General features: G+C 42.8%; 1 protein-coding gene across 1 annotated transcript in view; it reads right to left on the reverse strand.

Annotated features, from left to right (window-relative positions):
- Positions 1-15,358, reverse strand: part of mafa (MAF bZIP transcription factor a) — an 88,147-nt gene that overhangs the window by 9,898 nt on the left and 62,891 nt on the right. The gene's annotated exons all lie outside the window — the stretch shown is intronic.

Raw genomic sequence — 15,358 nt, forward strand, 5'->3', positions numbered from 1 at the left:
ATATTCAACCAGTATGATCTTAGTTTTCCCAACAAGTCTGCAACTAATGATTATTTTCATTATCGATTAGTCTGCCGTTTTTCATCACAATTTCTCAGAACCCAAAGTTACATTTTTGTATTGCTTCTTTATCCAACCAACAGTGCAAAACCTCCAAACGACTTTATTTAACATCAGAAATGACAAAGCAAAGCAAGTCCTCCCATTTAAGAAGCTGGAACCAGTAAATGTTTGTCATTTCTGCCTGAGAACGGCTTAAACAATCAATCAATTATCAAAGTAGTCTGCAATTAATTTGTCTTTAAGTCAACCACTCGATTAATCAACTAATATTTCAGCTCCACTTTCCAGAGACATGGAACGCCAGAGACATGTGCCCGTTCAGTCTCCAGGATATAATAATAATGTTAGCAGTTAACGTTTCTGTAAACCACATCCTAAATTGACATTTGTAGCAAATGTGGCATATCACGTTCAAATTAAATACTTGTTGCCTGACTTTACATCAGAGGGTGATAGGGATTGTGTTGGCATTATTAGACCCAACAAGCATGCTAAATGGGGATATCTCGAGCTGTTTTTGTGGTGACAAAACTGGGTATTTTATTCAGGAGACCTGGGAATATTTCCATCCGTGGTTGTGGCATCCAAAAACAGGTATTTTAAGCCAAACCATGGTGTTTTTTTGTTGCATGAGCAAAGGACTGTGATCAAAATTTCAGCCTAATCAAACCTAAAGTTGAATCATAAAGAAATGTATGATTGAATCTGTGTTTTTTTGCAGAAACATACTTAAGTAACATTTACCCTGGTGATAAGATTGGTTGTGCCATGTTTTTTTTCTAAAAGATGGAGCAAAACTATGATTGTATCTCTTCAGTTATTACCGTGCCATCAGGAGATATTTTCCAATATCACACATACAGTAGATATACCAAGGCCTGCTCTCAGTTTGCCTTCCACCATTTGCGGTGTGAATCACTGCGAGCTACATGTCTCTGTTATGTCCACCTTTTTTTTTTTTCACGCAGCAGTGAGCCATGTTCTATGAGCTGATATCCTCGCAACTGAGATCACAGCCATTGCCCCGGGGGCATGCTACATCCACTCTGGCGGAACAGCAGCAGTCAAGACTCCAGCCCCTTCAAGACTGAATGTGGTCCCAGGGTGTGTGATAACAGAGTGCGTGATGGGAATGCAGGGCCATTTGGACCTCCAAAGCCAGGTGTTAGCACTTCAGCTCACTGCCTCATCAATAATTGACAGAGGCAAACCAATCAGAACAATTTGCTCCCCACAGCGAAGTGCTAGAGCAGCCTAACACCGGTGAATCATTAATGAGGCAATTAGCTGAAATGGTTAGACGGTTAGCCCTCACTGGCAGCGCTCCTGTGACGCTCCTGCGACGGGGCTCCTCATACCGGAGCCGCATGTGATGGAGTGATGTACAGGCCAACACGAGCCGAGGGAGGGATGCAGTTGGAGACGGAGCAGAGCCTCCTTAAGGTTGGAGTGTAACTTGTGTCAGCGTTGCCAGCTCTCCATCTGTTGACCACTGCTCAGAGGGCCAATAATGGGAACAAACCCAATTGGCCATTACCATGGGAGATTGACCTTTATTGGTTGCTGTTACCAGCGCACAGACCAACAGAAGCCGTCTCCCGGGTGATTTAAGTGTGGGAGAGCCTTTATGGACATGGATAAAATCGACCCCGGTGACATCACTCAAACATGGGGGGAAGCAACAACAACAATAACAGCAGAGATGGAGTTTGCCTTTGAAGAGCAGAGATCCCGGATTGTTGTTTGAGAGGAAAATCAAAGGCCCGAGGGACCCGCTCACAAAGCCTCATCGATCGGCCATATTGGAACCATTTCATAGTTTATCGATGCTCCTCTGCCTGCTCTCCCAGCCCTGGATCCAGTGCAGGCTCAATTAAACCAGCAACCTTGATGTCAGGAACAAGCAAACGTGCTGGACGGATTATTCACACACATGCACACACACACACACACACGCGCCGCTATTTAAAGTAAAATAATTTACATGTTCTCTGAGATTCAAATTGTGTTGTTTACCCTCACTCATTGCAAAAAAAAGAGACAGTATTTCCCATTTCATTTAGCTTCCCAATCATCCTAATGCATTCTCAGTTTCGATATATATCTTTGCGCCAGAAAGATCTGGAATGAGAAAAAGCAATAGAGGGAGCAAGACTGGAAGAGAGGAGGAGGAGGAGGAGCGATACACACTGCACTCTGAGGTTTAACGCTATACAGTAGCCTGCAGTGATGGCCCAGGAGCAGGGTGTCATTCTAAACAAAGACTTTAGAATTAGATTTGAATGCTACGAGTTAAGGTTCCTGCAAACCACAGATACGTCCGTGGTTGACATCTGTAGCGAACTTGGCACATCACATTCACATCATATGCTTTTTAGCTACCTTTCACATCAGACAACGGAGGGGATTGTTTTTGTGTTTTTTTCTGTTATTGTGGCGACAAAACCAACTATTGTTTACAGGAAGTCAGACCAATCTCCAGCCATGATTACCAAGACCAAGGTATTTCAAGCCAAACAATGATTTTTTTTTTTTTCCTGACACTAACCAAGTGGTTTTGGTGTGTAAACCTCACCAGACCAGGGGGCAAAGCATTGTTTCAAGAGAGGAATAAAAAAATTAAACCCAAACAGACTTAAAGAAATGTCTAGAGTGAACTAATCTATGGTTTTGCAGCAAATTACTTTGCCGACATTCACACCGGCAACCGGGTTGCCCAAAACCAACACTGTCTGAGTCTGCGTGAATTCAAGTATGCAATTTTGGGAAAGGGTGATGATGACAACTTCAAACAAGGTAGAGGAGATAACCAGTTCCATCACTACCTGTCTTTCAGTGGAGCAACAATCTGCAAAATTGCCATGAAGAAATTGCTTAGACCTTATTTGGTTTTCTTATCAACGCTTCTACAAGTTCCATGAAACGCCTCATGTGTGCAAACTGTAAAAAAAAAAAAAAAGTCACCTACTGTAGCTTATAATCAGATTCAACCGTAAGCGAGTGTATGATCCTTCATTAATGCACCGCTGTCAAATTAGTTATGATGACATATTTTAATACCAGTGGGAGATAAAAGCAATTTGCAGAAAGAAGAAAATAGCTCCAGTGATCTGCTCCATTATTTGCCCCCGTTTTAACACCGTTGGGCTCGATTTCCTGCGAAGTCTGAGACATTCCCTCCAGTGTATTGGCAAGTCACGCTCCACGAAGCAATCAGTTTGGGGAAATAATTTACTATGGCGATGGCGAGCGCTTCACGGGAGCTACAGGACGCAGATAGCGGTTATCTAAATTAATTTGATCATCATGCAGAGTTCAGTCCAACTGCTCCCCTAAACCTGATTGTACCACATGAAAGGCGATCATAACGTTTTCACTTAACCTTTGGCCCGAACAGTTTCGGTGACGTTGAGACTCTTGTTCTTAAACCACCACAGTTACAGCGAAAAGGGCATCTGTAATAGTGAGGCGGTCACTGTAACAGTCCTTAATCCTGGTTAATTAATAATATGAATTGAAAATGTTTTATGGCATTATTGAAATGGACATAAAAGATGTACTGAACCTTTCTTAGAAGGAAAAAAAAAAAAAAAAAAAAGTAGGGATGATTGATTAGTCGCTAGCTCATCCCGGGCTGCTGATATTGACACTTGTGCAGATATTGTGGACAGATAGTCTCCGTTTAATGATTGCCATTCACTTTTACGGCCCTCTCAGGACGTCGTCCTCAATAAATATTTGCAAACGGGAAATTTGCGATATGACTTGAGAGAGCCATAACGCCGGGACCTGTGTGTTTTGAGATTAACATATAATTAAGATAGTAAATCATTATTTATTAAGCAGCAGTGCAAAACCACATCGGCGGTGCAATCAGGTCGTATAACAACTCGACGGATAGAGGGGTAGGATATCTCGGGTATTTTGCAAAATTATTTGCAGTAAAAATCAAGAAGGCTTACTGTAAATCACTTTGCACACACAAACACACACACACACACACACACAGTAGAGTACACAACAAACACAAAACACATTCAAGACTGCAGGTGCCGAAACCTCACCTCACCCCGAGACCCCCTTCCTTTCCAAACCACACTGTTTAAATGTGGATTCTACACTTCATCATTCACTCACCACAGCGTTCCCACAGTTATCATGTACGCACTTTGATGCTTACAGTAGCTCCAACTGCAGAGAGAAAACACCTGAAAACACCCCCCACCACCACCTCTTACATGACTAAGCACAAAACAGGCCCCACTCGCCATACTTTCCAGCATCTGAAGAAAAAAGAGTAAAGAGTAAGATGTTAAAAGCTTAATGGACGGCTCCTCTCATTGTTTAAAAACTGCCCGACATATAAATGGCCAAGGCAAAAACATTGGTCGGCCTCAATTATGCATTGAAAATAAAGTTATGAGCTAGTGGCTGAATTATTGATGCTGGCACCGGGAATGAGAGCATGTTGGCAACAGTGTCACCGCATATTTTTTTCGCTGATGCTTCATCTCGTATTGATAATTTTTCATCTAAAAAGCCCATGAAGTCTTGATCTGTGAAAGATGGAAAAACACACCACGAGTATTGGAAATCTAATGCAATATTACTGGAAGAGGAAACAGATAACACAACATCGAGCAAACGTAATGGGGAAAATAAAAAAAATAATAATAAAAAAAAGGAATATGTAGCAACGAGACAGGCCTCAAACGCCGCCTGATGTTTTTGCGCAACATCAGCTTCACCACCGAAATGTTTGCCAGTTACAGAACTTAAACAATACATTTCATAACCGCCTCATTACCAATGTCCATATATAGTGTGAGTGTAAAAAAAAAAAATAGAGCATGAAAGGTCAAAGGCTCTGGTCTGGGGGGTGTCCCGTACGGCTGACACACTTCTGGAGATGCAAATGCTGGTTCATCCGCCGATAGCCTCTCGCCATCCTATTTGTCTCTAGACTAGATCTGTCTCAGTTAACTGTGCTCACACACACACACACACACACACACAGAGTACACACAAGCATATAAAGGGCAAAAAGATTAAAATAAAGTGCTTGCAGTCATATGACTAATCTTTTTCCTGTTATCATTTGAGAACTTTTGGACATTTTTGCATGCAGAAACACTGCAACTGCTACTTTTTCTATTCTAAAGAGACTGGGACCAATTCTGGCACACATGACAGAGTAAAAATAAATAAATAAAAACAGACAGAGAGAACGAAAACAGAAACAAAGTCGAATAAAAAAAAAAATGTTCTTTATGAACTCCCTTTATATTTTAAGTGAACAAAATGCTGGCCTCCAGCAAGATTAGTGGAACAGATGATTCCAAACGACCCTCCAGTGTCGCTCTCACCGAATAAAAGGCTGTCGCTGTTGAAGTTTAGTGTCTGATTCCTAATAGATTGTCCATGTTAGTCCACAGGGCTGTAAGTTTAACTTTTTTCCACCTAAATTTGCCAAATTTTTTTAACATTAACATTTCACATACTACCTGTTTTTCTCTTTTTCCACATCTTGTTGTGTACTCACATACTAAGTTCATATACTGTGTAAACATATATCGCGCTGTCTTTGGCCTCATTGGCTGAGAGGTGAAGCGTCCTCATTTCTTGAACTGCTCTGAATCTTGCCTCACTGACTCTCTGTAAGTCACCGCTCTTTAAGGTCACCGTCCCTCCATTCAGCTCAAAGTGAAACACGTTGTGACAGGAGCCCGTCCATCCTCTATTCTACGACATGCCCGTGTCCCAAAATTATCGCTCGTCGAAAGAGAGATAATTATTACGACTCATTTATGCAACTGCATCGGAAACTCCCTGTTAATATCAGGAGGAGGAGGAGCACTCAGCTCTTTTCTCTGTGGACACTCGGAGGGTTATTTTCGAGAGCTCTCTCTAGTTCATCGGGGTTGAATTTACTGGTAAAGAGACCGTAGTGGAGACGCCGATTACCCAATCGGATCCTGTGTTTATAGACCAAGCCACAATGAGAGCGGCACCGCACTCATTTTAGTGTTTCACAATCTGCCGTTTAGCAGCCTCTGCACAGCCAAACACACTGCGAGGCGAACGTCCCTCAGCTATTGTCAAAGAGCTCTAATGAGACTAACGTTTTCCTGTCTTTGTTGAAAAAAATATGTATTTGAGTGCAAACTGAGCTGCCACTTCATCATTCTTTACTGACTTTTTTAAAAAAAAAATGTATGTAGTATCATAAAAGCTTGTTTAATTAAATTTCACACATGCATACTTCAAACAAGTTATGCCAAAAAAAAGGGAAAAAAAGAGTCGGATATAAATGCTTTCATTACTTCTTCTCCTCTGTTATAGAGATGAATATACCGTTAAAACACTCAAGTTGTATCCAAAGGACGCAAAATTGAATTTCTTTACAAATTAGACTATGTCTATATTCTCTCATTGTTCTGCTGTATATCAGTCTGAATAGTGGCAGAATGAAGATTCAGGTTTTTTTTTTAAATTCTTCTCCAGTTTAATTGAATAGAAATGTATCGCTGTGTCTTCTGCCAAAAATGGAAATAGTTTTTTTAATTAGTTTCATAAATGGTTTCATATTTAATGGCAAACACTCTAAATGTAAAATGCTTCTTCTAAAAATAGAAATAAAAAATTGTACAAAACTCAGAGAGCAGGTCTTCTTATTTACTGTGGGCATCAAACAATTGACAGATGGATTCTCTTATTGTTGATTGTTGTTTGAACCTCACATATGTATTGTCTCATGTGCTGTTTGTTATAGCGTGATGATGGCTTCTAGCTGAAAAGAGTAAATGATAGATAAGAGGACCTGGTCTCTGTGACTGCTGGCATTTGGTTTATTTTTGATTCTTGCCTACCATGCTGCTGTTATGTTTTAATTTTCAAAAAAAAAAAGAAAAAAAAAATGTTCCTGGAGTGAATAGATGGAATTTGTTCTCTTATATAAAGATGTGAACAGAAGTTTCCTTTGAAAAGAAAATACTTTATACTGATAAAGCACTCAAGCTCTTAACAAGGAAATAGACAGATGCAAGCGTCTATACACCTCAGCAGGTGACATTTTCAAAAAAAGCTCAATGAATCATCTGTCAACGTTTGAGCACAGAAAGGTTCAAGACCGGGAGATCAAAAGAAGAGAAACTGAAACTGAGCTGAAAAACTGAGCGCCTGTGATACTTCTCACGAAGCGCTATGACTGGCCTCAGCCCGCGGCCGAGTTTGGGCCATCACAGTCAAACATTGAGAATATCTCCTCGCATGATTCACCGAGCCGCGCTCAGTCATGGTTAATGCGGTGCTACAGGGAAGAGGATGCTGCCGTGGATGTTTGAGTCAAGCGACCACAGGTTGCGTCTACGCCTGACTTTCTGCCTGCCCCTACCTCTCCAGCCTACTCATGTGTGCCTTTGGATGTGCAGCGCAAGCCTCTGAGAAAAAAAACAAAAAAAACTGTGGATATATTTTCTGCTCTGTGTCAGTTTCACGCTGCCGTGACTCAACTCCTGTCACGCTTCGGTCTTTCATCTCCTCAACGGTGACTGCTGAGACACTCTTACTTTTATTTCCGATAAATGACTGATTTTATGTTTAACTGGCAGTCGGAGGCCACCGTTAACCTTTCGACGCCTCCGCAACAGTGTCTTTTTTCACCTCGTTTGGGAGGTGTGAGATGATGTTAGAGAGCCGCCCACTCTCTTCCCTTCTAGGGTCTCAGAACGTTGGCCTGTGGAGGGAGCCGCCTCAGGAGATCAATACCCATCAGACCGCTAAAATAAATACATTCATCACTCCCCGACGCTCGCTACAGCGTGCCACTACAAGCATGTTACTGATCTGATTGGAAGCAGAGATACACAGGGCTCACCGACAGAAGCTGCCGTCAAACACTCCTCTAACAGAAAAAAAAAAAAAAAAACCAAGGTCACAGGATTGGCGTTTCTCAATAATTGAGCGAGAAGATGACAGACTAAAAAGAACTCTCCTTCCCGCTCAAAGTGAACAATACTTTTGCACTCCCCGGGTGTTAGAATCTCATCTGAGGAGAATGCTCCTTCTGTCGTCCCTCTGCTGCAGATAAAGAACAGGCGTTTGAGTAATTACGGTGCATTATCGCCAAGGAACGTTTCATTGCTACATTTTAAGCTGTGTAGTGAGCGGTGACAAACGAACGACCGTTTTAATTTCTATCAGGAGGAAAAACACATGGCTGGAGCCAATGAAGTCAGCTCTCTCATTCTGCCACTGACTGAGACCATCTGGACCAAATAAAGTTTTTCCCTTTGAATCAACAGCTGTTGGAAATTACACGGGAAACACTCTCTCTGTATATCAGTATTTTTGTTCTCGCACTCCCCCCCCCCCTTTTTTTTTAAAAAACCAACCATGTTTGTGTTACGGCTCCGGTTTAGTGCCAGATTTGATCAGTGCTCAAAAACAAAGCACGGCTTTTTTTTTTTAAATGCACCTGTTTCCCCCTCGTTTCTTTTCTCTTCTCTCTCTCTCTTCGCACGTCTTTTCCGCTCCGTATCTTCCTTCCTCTCACCCTGCTCCCCTTGTCCTCCGCTGGTGGTGATCGAAGGGTTGACCATGTCAGTCAATCTGTCAGCGGCTGACAGTTTTACAACACATGCACTACACTGATGGGTACCATCACTCACGTAACGATTGCCCCCCCCCCCCCCCCCCCCCCCCGCCGCTGCCACACACACACTGAAATCAAAAGACAAGAAGAGAGCGCGAGAGGGTCGGAGAGGATTGAAGAAACAGACGTGAAGGCAGATGAGTTGTTGTGTTGCGCGGTAAGAGGATATAATGTATCTCGGCATCGTCTGTGAAACTGTCTAGTCTTTTTTTCTTTTTTTTGCGTCTACATTTTCACAGGGTTTTGAACTCAGAGGTAGATTTTCCCCTCCGTGCTGCTGAGATGGAATCGCCGTGGTTTGCTTTTTTCCACTGGCCAGAGAAGTATTTGTTCCACTCTGCAGGCAGATACAATTTTTTAACACATTTTTTGGTGGTTTGCGTTTTGTGTCGTGCGTTTTAAGCAGTATTACCTGCTTTCAAACTCTGCCACAGTGAACTTTTCCATCAGTTTTTCCGTCACTGAATTCCCGATTTACTGCGTCTCAACCGAACAACAACAGCAAAACCGTGCGGCTCTCCACAGCTGCTACCTGCAGACTCTCTATTTATACTCACATGTAGCACCTATAACAAATTCTTTTAGTTTTAGTTTTAATAGTTGGTCCTGGCATTTTTTTTTCCTTCACCTGCCAGTTTAATGACAGACAGTGACGGGAAATATGAGGAAAAGATTCCTGTCAGAGCTGACGGCACACGTCCTAGACGGCGGGGTCAGCAGGAAGCCACAAGTATGCGCGTTTTAAGCCTGGAGTTTTACTTACACTTCAGCCAGTTTGATGGTAGAAAATGACCTGATGGTTTACTGCAAGTGAACGGAGAAGTTTTAAGGAAAAGCATTGCTGACTTATTTACACAGCAAAACCGGATAATGGCGTGTCTGATGCATAATACGATTCACTTTCACTTTATAACATTCGTGCGCGTGGCTACATAAAGAGCTCTCGTGAGGGACTTGAGTGAAAGGAGAGCAGCCGAGGAGCCACGCACGCGCTACTTTGACTAAAACGTTTTTTGATTTATTCAACGTTTTGATCAGCTAATGCCTTAATTAAATCAATTACATTTTGAATCACAGCTACTTATAAACGTAATGGCTTGAGATCTGCTCTCAACGTTCGTTTGACACTTGACAGTCGTGGAGATTAATTAAAAGAAGCCACAGAGCCGTAAATTGAAACACGGCGCGAGCGGTGGTCTCTCCGGAGACTCCCGGGGGGGGAGAGAGAGAGAGTCCTAAGCGTTCCCCCGGAAAGCAGGAGGCACGAGCTGCCCAGAGGAGAGAGGCAAACGAGCCAATCTGCTTGTCTGTTTACGGGGGAACGGCAGCAGAGGCATCCCGCCACCCCGCGCTGTCATATGGGAGCCCGCAAACACATGCTTAATGACTCGATTTATTCACCCCGTCACCATATCTTCATCTTTGCCTCTCTGTTTTTTTTTTCTCTAATGGTCTTGTCCATATGCACTCCCAGTTTTTCTTGTCCCTCACCGCATGTGGATGTGGCCTTTGAAAAGTGCGCCGCGTCCCGCCACCGACTCAGAGCAGGGGTCCCCGGTAGTGGGAGAGGGGTCGCTCGTGTTCTGAGCGTGCCGGCGACATCCGGGCCAACGTTTTCCAGAGCATCGATCAGACAGTAGCTCTGGATGGTCTCTCAAAAGCTTTATTCTTAAATCTATGCTGACAGGTGATGACATGATGGAGACGGGGCCGCTGAATTGATTATGTGCTCTCTCTCCCCTCTCTCTCTCTCCCCTCCCTCACCTCTTTGTCCCATCACTCTCTCTGCCTTCTATCTCTTCTCCCTCCATCCCCCACTCCCCCTTTTTTTTTCTTTCCTCCCCCCCCTCGCTCCTTCTCTACTCATCGCCTGGATGTGTCGAGCACAAGATGTCAGATTATTTCCCAGCAGACACTGCGCTGTGTGACAGAGGACTGGAGCTGTATATCACTGGATGACACTCCCCCCCCCCCCCCCCCCTCTCCGCTCCTTCCCTCACTCTCTCTCTCTCGCAGACAACATCAAATATCGCCGGGCCTTTTTGTTCACTTAAAAGGCTTGTATTAGGAAAGAAGCCGGTGCTTAAACAAAAGCAAACAAAGTGTTTCATCTGTCATGTTTGTCAGCGGGCCATATGTGCCGCGCAACAGCTTTTTTTTCTGTCAGAGAGGTGGTAAACCACACGATATCACACATTATGGCACTCTGAAAAGAGCTCGGCTCAGCTACACGGAGATGTCAGCGGAGGCGACGCGGCCACTCTTCAGAAACTTTTTTTTTGTTTTTTTTATGTTCGTGCCTCGATCGCTGCGTGTTTTTGTCTCGGTGCGAGGCGGACAAATGTTTTTTAAAAACTACATTTAAACTTAACTTGCAGCGATAAAACATATAAAATCCCTTTCAGCCCTTTCAGATTTTTTATGTTCGCTAAAACTGGGCTCCGGTCCATACCTTGTAATTCTAATTGAATGCACTGAGGGGCTTTGGCACGGGTGGGGTCGGTCCCGGTATCCAGGCCAACCGCTCAGCATATTGTTTCTATGGCACCTGTCCCCCCAGATTAATAACTCCCGGGGTCCGCGCTGGCAAAGCATGCATGGATACCAGAAATTACAATACTAATTCAGGGTGAGGGATTTATACGCCAGCCCCTCGGAGGATTTACGGCGAGGCGAGCGAGGGGGCAGGAGAGAGAGAGGAGGAGAGACTAATAATGCTAGGAAAAGTGATTAGCTCAATGGGAGAAATTGTGCGTTTGTAGTCGTGCGATTATTATTGTGTTTCTCATCACATAATGAGTTTGAACAATGCAGTTAATGGTATTATTGGCGAGCCACCAGGAAACGGGGTGTATATAAGCTTGATAGCACTTTTTCCGTCAATAAATCACTCCACTGCACATGGCAATATTTAAATCTATGTTATTAAAATTGTTGGAACAACACTATCAGATTTATGTTTTGTTATTTTATTATGGATTGATTATCATCATCACGGGCATATCTGATTTGCGTGGAGGCAGCCGGAGCGTGCTCGGTTTAATCCATTTTGATTGCTGTGCAGAGGAATGCCACTGCTCTGCTCGAATGGACAGCTACTTGCCGTGCACCTCTGATGATCGGCTGGGAGAGGAAATAAAAGCAACTACTTTCTTTTCTTTTGTTCCTCCATGTTCGTGAGTGCTGTTTTCTCCCACAAACATTTATGTTGAGCTTTTGTGGAAATCCTTTAAAGGGGCTGTATGAGTTTTTATATTTAAAATATTAAATAGGTAATCATACAATCCCAAAACTGAATAGACAAGCTGTTCTCAGTGGAAAACAAGGTCCCCAGGACAGTGTTTGAAGCTAGAAAGGTGGCAGGGTCCGCCACATATAAACAAAGCAAAACAGTGTGAAACCGTCTCGTCCTTTAAGGTGAGTTTGTTTATTCAGTTTCTGCATGAAAAATGAAATAACGATCTTTCTCTTCTGATCAAACTACACAGTGCACCTTTAGATATCTCCTTCCTCTTTGCGGATATCAAAAGACAATAAACTACAATGAAAAAAACACATTACACTGTTACCACCACCTCATTTTGCTCCACTGTAGGTCGTTCTTCTCGGTAAAACTTGAGACATAGGGAGTCTCCATAATCGCCGTTAGTTTGATGAAAGCATTATGAATCATTTAAAAAAAAAAAGAAAAAAATCTAAAAAGCCAATTGTATTCGGTGGAAGAAGACAAATGGAAAACAAAGAAAAAGAGAAGAGAGAGAAAAAAAAGGCCACACCGGATCGTCCGAGTCATTTCGGTTGCATTAAAGCAGCGACGGTGGGAAGAAAATGAGTTAAACCAGACAAAACACAACAGTGAAACAGAAGGAGCGGGAGTGTGACCGCCGCGCAGACACATAATCTGCTCTCTGTTTACAAAGTAGCCTGATGTGAATCTAATTATAATCAGTTTGTTGTTATTCTGTTTTCTTGTGATGAATGTGTAAATTTAGGTGGTCTGGACAATAAGGGGAGAGAGAGATCAGCCTCAGCGCCGAGGAGCATTCGAGTACGTCGGCTCGCCGGTGCGACAGCGGAATTACCGGCTCTCAGAACTGTGACAGCCTTGAAATTACAATTGAGTTTCACTCTTTCCCCCCGCTTTCACACCTACCTCCCTTCTCCCTTTCCCCTTGTTCTCCCTACCTCCCTCTCCGACGCTCTCTTTCTCATTCTCTCCCTCTCCCCCTCTCTCTCTGACGGCTCAATAACAGGTGCCATGCTAAGAGAGCTGTTACAGCCGTCCCTGAGTGGTTGTGTCAGCAGCAATGTTAGGGTTGAGCCTTGCAACCTGCTCACCATGCAGGAAAAAGGAAAAAGAGAAGAGGGGGGCAGGGGGTAAAAAAAAGTCTCTCCGGTCCCCAAATGATGCCCGCTGGGAGCCATCGTGCGCTAAATTTCGCCGGGTGGTTCTCCCCTGTTTTTCTGTCTTGTGGCCCCCGGACTCCGATTTACAGACAGAGCCATATTGGGCCTTTCTGCATGGCGGGGTCCAAGCAGCTGTGTTCAGCAGAAAAAAAAAAGGAAAAAAAGAATGACAACAACAAAATAAAGAAATAAATAAACAAATCAACGAACATATAAGGAAAAAGCGTATTTCTTAGCGAATGCCTGAACAAGGACTTTTTTGTGTGCCATCTGCAGAAAACGAAACCACACGGTCGGACCTTGATTGCAGTTCGGCCTGACTATTCAAAAGAGCCTTAAAACGCTTAAAAAAAAAAAAAAAGTGTTGGAACGCTTCTCACCCACCATCAAAACAAATTCACGTGCGCCTCCTTCCAACTTGAAGAGCCAATTTGTGGCGTGCGTGCCTACTGATACGGCCCCGCCTTTAACACAAACAAGCCGATCCGTCGTCGTGATTGCTGATCTTCCACTCGTCTTTTTAAGCGCGCTCCTCAAGATCCGAGAGGGTTCTTGGCAAAATCTATGCAAATGACGCTGCTTTGTGAAAAGACGCATCACCGCACATGAAAGCCTGGAGCGGGCAACAATCACAGACGGATTGTGTGCAAACAAGAGATGCTAAGCACCTCAAACCTCTGCGAGCGACAGACACCCGCGGAGGGAAACGCACCGCCGGGTGAGAGAGAGATAAGTCAGACAGTCAGGTGATTGCACTTTTTTTTTTTTCCTTCTTCTTTCGCTGATGAGCAACAAAGCAACATTATTATTATTTTTTTTACCTCTAAAAAACTTTCAGATTCTGTCGGCTTAACAGTTTAGACTCACCGCCGCAAAAAAAACACTACGACCATGGATAAAAGAAGGAGACAAAGTCAAACGATCAGGCCTTTGATATTACCTGTCATGAGCAACCGAGCATATGGACTCTCAGCATAATTCATAAACCTTTTTTTTTTTTTTTCTCCTTCCCCCACTCTCTTTTTGAAGGGAAGGAGGGGTAGAGATATGTTAGCATATAGGTAATCTAAATTTAGCTTCCATACCATCACGGGGGCGTTTCATTTTACGCAGACAAAAAAAAATGATAAATTTCAAAGGTGACCTGATGGGTTTCATTACAGCTGATTGATCGGCTTGTGTGAGGGTGTCACGAAATGGACAGAGGAGACATAGTACACCTTCAGGATCCTACACAGGACATATAGGCCATCTAACCAACAGTTCCTATATACAGAAAGCTTGTGGTGTCTTGCACATGTGGATACGTCTGCAGGTTTCTTGACGCTTTTTTTCAGAAATATTTGATACTGAACATTTCACAGTTGGAATGTTACTTTAAAATGCTCTCGTTTTGTCTTTGATGCTACTCGCAGTGTATAAAGGTTCCTACGAAGCCCATTAGAACAACACAAAGGGACTCAAGTGCTGCAAATGCTTTACTTTCAAGCCAACAATTATCATTCAGGAGGAGATAGTGAATGAACACACTATGTTGGAGAGGTGTTGGCCACGAAGACAGTACAGGTTTGAAGGAAAGTAGTAGCACACGTCATAGACACGAGGCAAAAAAAAAATGTATATATCTATATCTATCTATCTATCTATCTGTCTATCTATATATCTATATAGATATATATAGATATATAGATATAGATATATAGATATAGATATAGATAGATAGATATAGATAGATATATATAGATGATGTTCCATTTTTAGAAATAGTTATTACCTTTATAGTGTCTACATTAAAGGTGCACCATGTAGTTTTGGGAGAAGAATTCTTAATCGCAGGAGAAAGATCGTTGACATGGACTCTTTAAACAAACTAAACAACCCAATTTCATACTTTTTTACTTTGTATGTGGCGGACCCTGCCAACTTTCTCGCTTCAAACAGCGTCCTGGGGACTTATTTTCCTCTGAGAACAGCTTGTTTATTCAGTCATGGAAAAAAGAAAAAGATCTGGGTTTATATTACTACTCCCCAACATTGTAAATAATAAAATAAATCTGAATTTGAAAAAAATACTAAAACTGTTATTTATCACATCAAAGTCAGATATTTATTTAGAATTGCTGTCCAGATCTCAAGGATACCAAAGTACAACGCACTGCACTAAATGTTGTGAAGCCATTAACATGGAACATATCTAACTTAAATATCTGAAGAACTATAGGATGTTATGTCACA

The sequence above is a fragment of the Sparus aurata genome, chromosome 4 (genome assembly GCF_900880675.1).
Source record: "Sparus aurata chromosome 4, fSpaAur1.1, whole genome shotgun sequence".
Classification (NCBI taxonomy): domain Eukaryota; kingdom Metazoa; phylum Chordata; class Actinopteri; order Spariformes; family Sparidae; genus Sparus; species Sparus aurata.